Source organism: Tupaia chinensis, unplaced genomic scaffold (genome assembly GCF_000334495.1).
Source record: "Tupaia chinensis unplaced genomic scaffold, TupChi_1.0 Scaffold000230_1, whole genome shotgun sequence".
Taxonomy (NCBI): Eukaryota; Metazoa; Chordata; class Mammalia; order Scandentia; family Tupaiidae; genus Tupaia; species Tupaia belangeri.
This window is the reverse complement of record NW_006159705.1, coordinates 201,220-208,276: the sequence shown is the minus strand read 5'-3', so window position 1 is coordinate 208,276 and position 7,057 is coordinate 201,220.

Sequence of the window (7,057 nt, the reverse complement as noted above, 5' to 3'; positions counted from 1 at the left end):
GGCTCCTTCCCCCCTACCCCTTCTTCTCCACCCCCATTAATATTTTAAATGTGATGGTTAATTCATGTTGTTGCTTTTTATTTGCCTGCTCTTGGGCTGTTTTAAACCAGTTGATTTCCATAAAAGATCCTTTTTCCCCAATAAGCAAGGCTTGCTTAGCACTTACCAATTATTAGGAGTAAACGCAGATTGAGCAGCTGTATTTAATACCACCATTGTATACGGTGCTGTGGGACTGTATCATGTACAAGTTATTATTATTATTGTTTTAGAGTTTTAAAGGCTATTGGCTCATGCTGACATTGATTTTGTTTTGGACTGTTAGGACTAGGAGTCTCTACAACAGGGCATAATTTAAACCTCGAAGTATCCTCTCTTCGATCTGCCTTGGAATGCAGAGTTTTTTGGAGGGGGGCTAAAGTTGGAGTTGTTCTTTTTGTCTTAGTGCCATTGGAAATATAAGTGGGTTTTGTCTGGGAAGCAGAGGGACACAGCCTGGGAGCACTAGGCCAAAGGGCAGGGGCTCTGTTTTCCTCCTGCCCTGCACTTGCTTGGGAATCCCTGATCTTAAGTCTGTCTAACTTTAAAAGACTATTGTTTTCTTTACCAAGTAATACATCTCTATCTTTGTTTCTAGTTACAGACTCTGATTTCTTAGGTAGGAGGGAGGCATAGCCCTCTGGAGTATTTGTCCGTGGAGTTATTAAGCCAGCTCTGTTTTTTTTCTGGAGAGTTTTGTCTCAAGCACTCCTTAATTAAATTCCACAGGGAGAAAGCAAAAATGGGAATACTGCTAGGACCCTCTGTTGTATATCCTTGCCTGATTTGTTTTCTAACCTGTATAACGTCTCCTCATAAACTGTTTTGCTTTGGGAACCAAGGGCATGTTTCTTGCCCAAAATTTAGGAACTGATGTAAGTGCTTGATACTAACTTTATCGCCCCTAGCTTTTAACAAATAAGACAACATTTTTACATATGTGTCTCTGTTTTTAGACAATTATGTCCCCATGTTTTACACCCAACAATAATCAAATTCACTCCACACGCCCTACAGTGAAAATCTCTCAAAAAAAAACAAAACAAAAAAAACAACCAATCAGGGCCCACCGTTTACAACCAATCACAGTCCACTGTTTACAACCAATCACGACCCACCGTTTACAACCCACCAGAGTGTATATAACCACGATGCCTGGCCCACAGTAGCCAGACGACACAGACGACCGAGAAGACGACACAGACGACTGAGACGATGACAACGACCAGGAAGACGACAACTGAAGAGCCTGAAGAACTGAAACACCGCGCAGTCTCCAGACGACCCTGAAGATCCTGAAGAGCTGACAATGCATCGTATCCAGACGACCTGGGAGACCCTGAAGAGCTGACACTACATCGTCTCCAAACGACCCTGAAGAGCTGTGATACCGCGTCGTCTCCGTGCTGCTCACAGTAGACGATGCGACCCTTAAGAGCTGTGACACTGCGTCGTCTCTGTGCTGTACCGTGCTGCCCACAATAAACAGACAACACTGTCGTCTCCGTGCTGCTTGCCCCGGCTCTCACTCCTTCACTCAGGAAACCCGTTCGGCTGTCCCCCCGGGTCGGGACACTTGACAACAGGCGAATAATGTTTTTGTAGGTAAATGCTTCTTAATAGCCCTGCTAGTGTAGCTTATGGAAGCGCATTTCTACAGGCCTCTAAAGGGCCCGCCATGTTTTCTCAGATTGCTGCTCTCCACAGTCTAGGACTCAGACTGCAGGGTGGGCCATTTGGAATTGACTGCCTTATCTCCCAGAATACGGAGTTGGCCCTGTCTCATGTCTTTTTCTGAAAATGTTATTTTATAAGGCTGATATTCATTTCAGAATTACCTAGTCATGGGACCAGCAGTTAGCGTAATGGTTATGTTGCTAAACTTCCATGCAGTCGATTGTGGTTCGAGTCCCAGACCTAGTGGCTTAAACTCATGCCGGGCGCGTGTGCGTGCGTGCCCAAGATCCCAAGAAGAGAATGGAGGAGAAGAGGTTGCGGCGTGGCCATCTCCCCTGGGGTGTGATTTCTCACTTTCTGTCTCTCTGTTTCTCTGTCTTTCTGATGAGCACATACACCCTATAGCTAAAGCCTCTCCAATAAAATAAAATAAAATAAAATAATAAAATAAAATAAAATAAAATAAAATAAAATAAAATAAAATAAAATAAATAAAAAATAAAATAAAATAAAATAATAATTACCTAGTCGGTTTTTTTCTCCCACCTTTTTCTCCTACTCATCTTAGGGACTTTTCTTTGAGGACTATTCTTCCTTTCTTGTCCCATTATTATAATGTAACTTTAGGAACTTAATGACACAAACAACCTGGATTAGAAATTTCTTAAAGATACGCTTAAAAATATCTCAGAATTTATTGCACACGTATTTGTTGAGGGCATTCAGTGTTCTGGGAAAGTTGTAAGTACTGGGAGGTAATTAAGGAATCAGATAGACTAAATCCTGTCCTTTGAGAATTTAGGTTCCAGTAGGGGATGCAGACCATGAACATGTAAATACATGCATAAGTAAAATAAAGATTTTTTAAAAATTCTTAAAAAAATAATTGGTGCTAAGAGAAAGAGGAGAGAGATACCTCCCAATAAGAGCCCTCATGCCACCATCCACTCCCAGCCTCTGCCCACCACTACATGCTCTACTACTGCATGCTCCATGCAGCACCTGGTATGTAGTGGGTGATGTCAGGTCTCTGAACTGAAACCTTTCATGTGGGTCCTGTATTGCAGAGGCTGCATCACCACTTTGCCACCAGCTAAGAAAGATATAAGTAAACAATGGAGTGGAAGATAACTAAGGCTACATTAGATTGTGGTTAGAGAATAGTTCTTTGAGCAGCTTAGACTTGGCTGCTACTTACAGGAAGTTTCAGTTTTTTCTTGTCTATTCAAGCATCTATCACATTTTAGTTTGCTTTTGAGTCTCCTGCCTCTTATTCTTGCTTTAATGATTTCTTTGGATCTGAAGCTGCTCTTTGGACTTGTTGGAGTAACCATTGTGGATTGGCTTATTTACTTAGCAACTCATTCTAAATTCCTGGCTATAGCCAATGGGCCAAATATTCTTCCAGGAAAATTTCTGATGGAGTAATCCATCCAGATATATTAGGGAATCTGTTTTTCCTAGCTGTTCCTCTGTAACTCTGCTTCCTATTACATAATACTTAGCATAATTCTTAGCAAATAATAGATACTAGTTTCCCTTATTTTATTATTTTTTCTTTTTCTTTTTTCCCATACTGTCTTCCATGAGTGGGAGAGAGAGAGAGTGAGAATGAGAATCCCAATAAAGTCCTGATGCTCAGATCTACCTACAGATTTAACCCACCCTGGGTAAAGGGCCAGTATGTGCCCAGTATAGCCAGGGAGTTCTCTGGACTTGAACCAGGATCCTATCCATGTGGGATTGCCACACAGAGTGTGATGTTTTACCACTGTACTACCTTTTGGCCCAGAGTTTACACTATTTCTTTAACTGTTCTTTAGGAGCGATTCTTGAATCTATTTTCTCTCACCCTCTTGGGGTTGATTTTCATCTTGCATCCTGAGGATTATATTTAAATGATTACTTCCTCATGTACAAAATTGTGAAGCCTCTGCATTGGTTTACGATACAGTTAATCTACTTGGCCCTGACTTACTATCTAGCAAGACTTGACCTCTCTGATTACTTTCATTCCATCCATGCTTTTCCTTTTCTTACAGTAGAAGTCACAGTCTTCCCTTAGTAGCACACTGCCATCTTCTCTCCACCCTAGGGTGTTCCTTGACCTTGCATATTACCTTAAAGGAGCCCTTCCCCACCTTCTCTGCATGGGGCCCTACTTCAGACTCAGTTCAAGTTTCTCTTTATTTGTGAAGCCTTCCATTCCTCTTCCTGGTTAAGTCAGTAGCTCTCTTTCCTGTACTTGCAATAGCACCTGCTAATCACCTGAGTCATGTTACAGTGGTATACTTTACCTGCGCACTCTGGTCCTAAGAAACAGTTATGATTAGTCTATCCTTTTTTTTTTTTTTTTTTTTTTGTATTCTGAGGAAGGGTTTATTGCAAACAACCAACCTTTTCCATATGACTAAGGTAAGAACCATGCTTGTTGCTTTATATTTTACCAGGCCAGACACAGGCCCTGTAAGTCCTCAGTTTTTGCTTTATTAAAGACTGACTGTGGGGCCAGCAGATGCTGTGGTGGTGAAGGTGCTAGATTCCCACATGACCGACTGTGATTCTAGTTGTAGTCCTAGCAACTTCTTTTCTCAGTTTTCTTTTTCTCTCTCTGTGTTTCTCTCTGGTGAATACATATGCCCTGTAACAAATTAATAATAACAATGATAAATGATATAAAAATAAATTATCCTAAAAGAAAAAAGACTGACAGGACTGTTCATCCCTAATTGATAATTTGACCAAACATTAATTAAGCATCTCTTCCTGCTCCAAGCCTCTGAGCATTGACCGACGTTTTTCCGACCCAGACAACAGTCCTCTTAAGAACCTGCTGACCTAGAGAAAACCTACTCTTCTCCCTAACCCTCACATAGTGAGCTCTTACTAGCCTATTGGCCTTTCCCCATAAATGAAAGTCCCTTTTTGCCTGACTTTGAAATGTGTGTAGTTCTTATATGTGGAGTGTCCTCTCTTTGTAATAGCCCCTTTCCCCTTATTGCAATAATTCTCTGGAATAAAGTTGCTCTTTACCTAAATCTAGATTTCTTTTCATTTGATAATACAAATTACCCATTGTTTCTTCTCTGTTTAGATTACATATTTTCTCTTCTCCCAGACTTGAACCTATTTTTATGAACAAGAGGATGACAAGTACATATTTATATTCTTAGTGTGTCTTAATTACCTCGTGTTTCTGTCTGTTCCCTGTGACTGTTTCCATTAATTCTCTGTTGCATCTTTGTCTACCTCACTTCTCATCTTCTTTTCCTACCTGACTCCTTGAGGACAAGCTCCTGTCTTCCAGTTGCTGCAGAGAGATCTGCACAGAGAGAAGGTTTGTTCCCCAAGCTTGGTAGGCTGTTGATTCACGGCTCAAGTCCAGGTTCTGGCACTCTGTGAGAGACAGGGGGCTGAATTTATCCTTCAAGTAGGAAATGAAAAACTGGTTTCAGTTTTGTTTTGTTTTCTTTTTTTTTTCCCCTGTCTTAATAAACCCACCAATTAGAAGGAAGCATGTATAGGGATATGAGTTTTAGAGAGAAGTTGGTTAATGAATAGAAAATATAGCTAGATATGAAGACCAAGTTCCAGTGCTATATTACATAGTAAGTATCCATAGTTAATAGTTGATTATATATGTTAGATGATCTTAAAGAGACAATTTTGAATGCTCCTCACAGAAAATAAAGGCAAATGTTTGGGCCAGCCAATGGTGTGCTGGATAAGGTAGCTGGATCCCAATGGCTAACTTTGAGGTTCGAGTCCCTGACCTGATGCCTTGAGAAACATCCCAGGTGTGTGCACATCCTGCATGATCAGAATCTGGAGAGGTGAATGGAATAGAGACTGTGGTATATCTATCTCCTCTGGGGGTGCTCTCTCTCTTTCTCTGTCTCTGTTTCTCTCTGGGAAATGCATGCACTCATGCAAAAACTAAAACACACACACACACACACACACACACACACACACACACACTTGTTTGATATGGTGGATATACTAATTACCATTTTTTTAAAAAGGTTTTGCCATAGATCATGTGCACTCACTGAAGAGAAGAGAGACAGAAAGTGAGATGGAAAGTGGGAATTCAAGCCCTGGGGTGGGGAGGGGGAGAATGGCATACCACAATTCCCTCTCCTTCACTCTTCTCCTGGGATATTGGGCATGCACACACATACACACACACACACACACTTGCCAGATACAATCCTTCAGCTGCCAGGTCTGGGACTCAAACTGCAGTGGGCCATATGGGAGTCCAGTGCCTCAACCACTACACAACATACTGGCCCTGTAATTAAAGAGATTTAACATTACTGATTGTATTCATGTACTGAAAAAGCACAGTGTGCCCCACAATATGCATGATTATTATGTTTCCATTTTTATTAAAAGCAAACCTGTTGTAGTGTCTTTGCTGGGTTTAAAATTGTTGAAATAGAAAACTAATGTTGATCTGTGTATGTGTGAGTGTGTGTGTGTGTGTGTGTGTGTGTGTGTATACCAATGATGGGAGCAAGGAGAGCATATATAATGAACATGGCAGAAACCAAGTAGGGCAAGATTGAGAAGAAGAAGATACATAGACACATTAAAGTTTCTCCCTCAGAAGAAGTGATTTAACGATTTTTACTGCTCACTTTCACATGTCACCTGAAAGCAAAGTGAGAAGCATACTCCCTGTGCTGATGAAACTTGGTTTCTATTTCTTGTAAAAGGCCTTGATGCTAGAATTATCTTTGTTTTTCCACAATAATTAGTTTGAAAATTAACCAAGGTTATAAATCATATTAATTGGGTTGGATGACTCAACACTAAAGTGAGGTGAGCTAAGATCTTAAAGGTATGCAATAATCTATGAAGTGTACTGTATGTGTTTATGGCAAAAAAAAAAAAGAGAAGACTCATTGCTTTCTATTTCAAGTAGAGCCTTTAATAATGTTATTTCTTTTTTTAATTTTATTATCATCATAATCATATTACATTGGATTACATATAACTTTACATTGACTTCCATGGCTTTTTCAAAAGGGAATGTCATGCACGTCAGTCAATACAGAGACATCAATCTCCCCGCTTTATCATTCAATGTCTTTTCCATGCATTTCCCAATAATTATTATTATTATTATAATTTTTTAAAACAGCCAATCACTATTTCTCATTTTGCTTGTTAAAAGACTTCACCCATCATGAAATACTTCCCAGACCAGTCCAGTTGAGAATACTATACACGTCATCATCAACAGATAATAAACCATATCTGTTTCTCACTAACATCCTGCCTCTCTATTGTTCACTTGCTATCTTTCTCTATCCTCTTCTCTCTTTTTTTT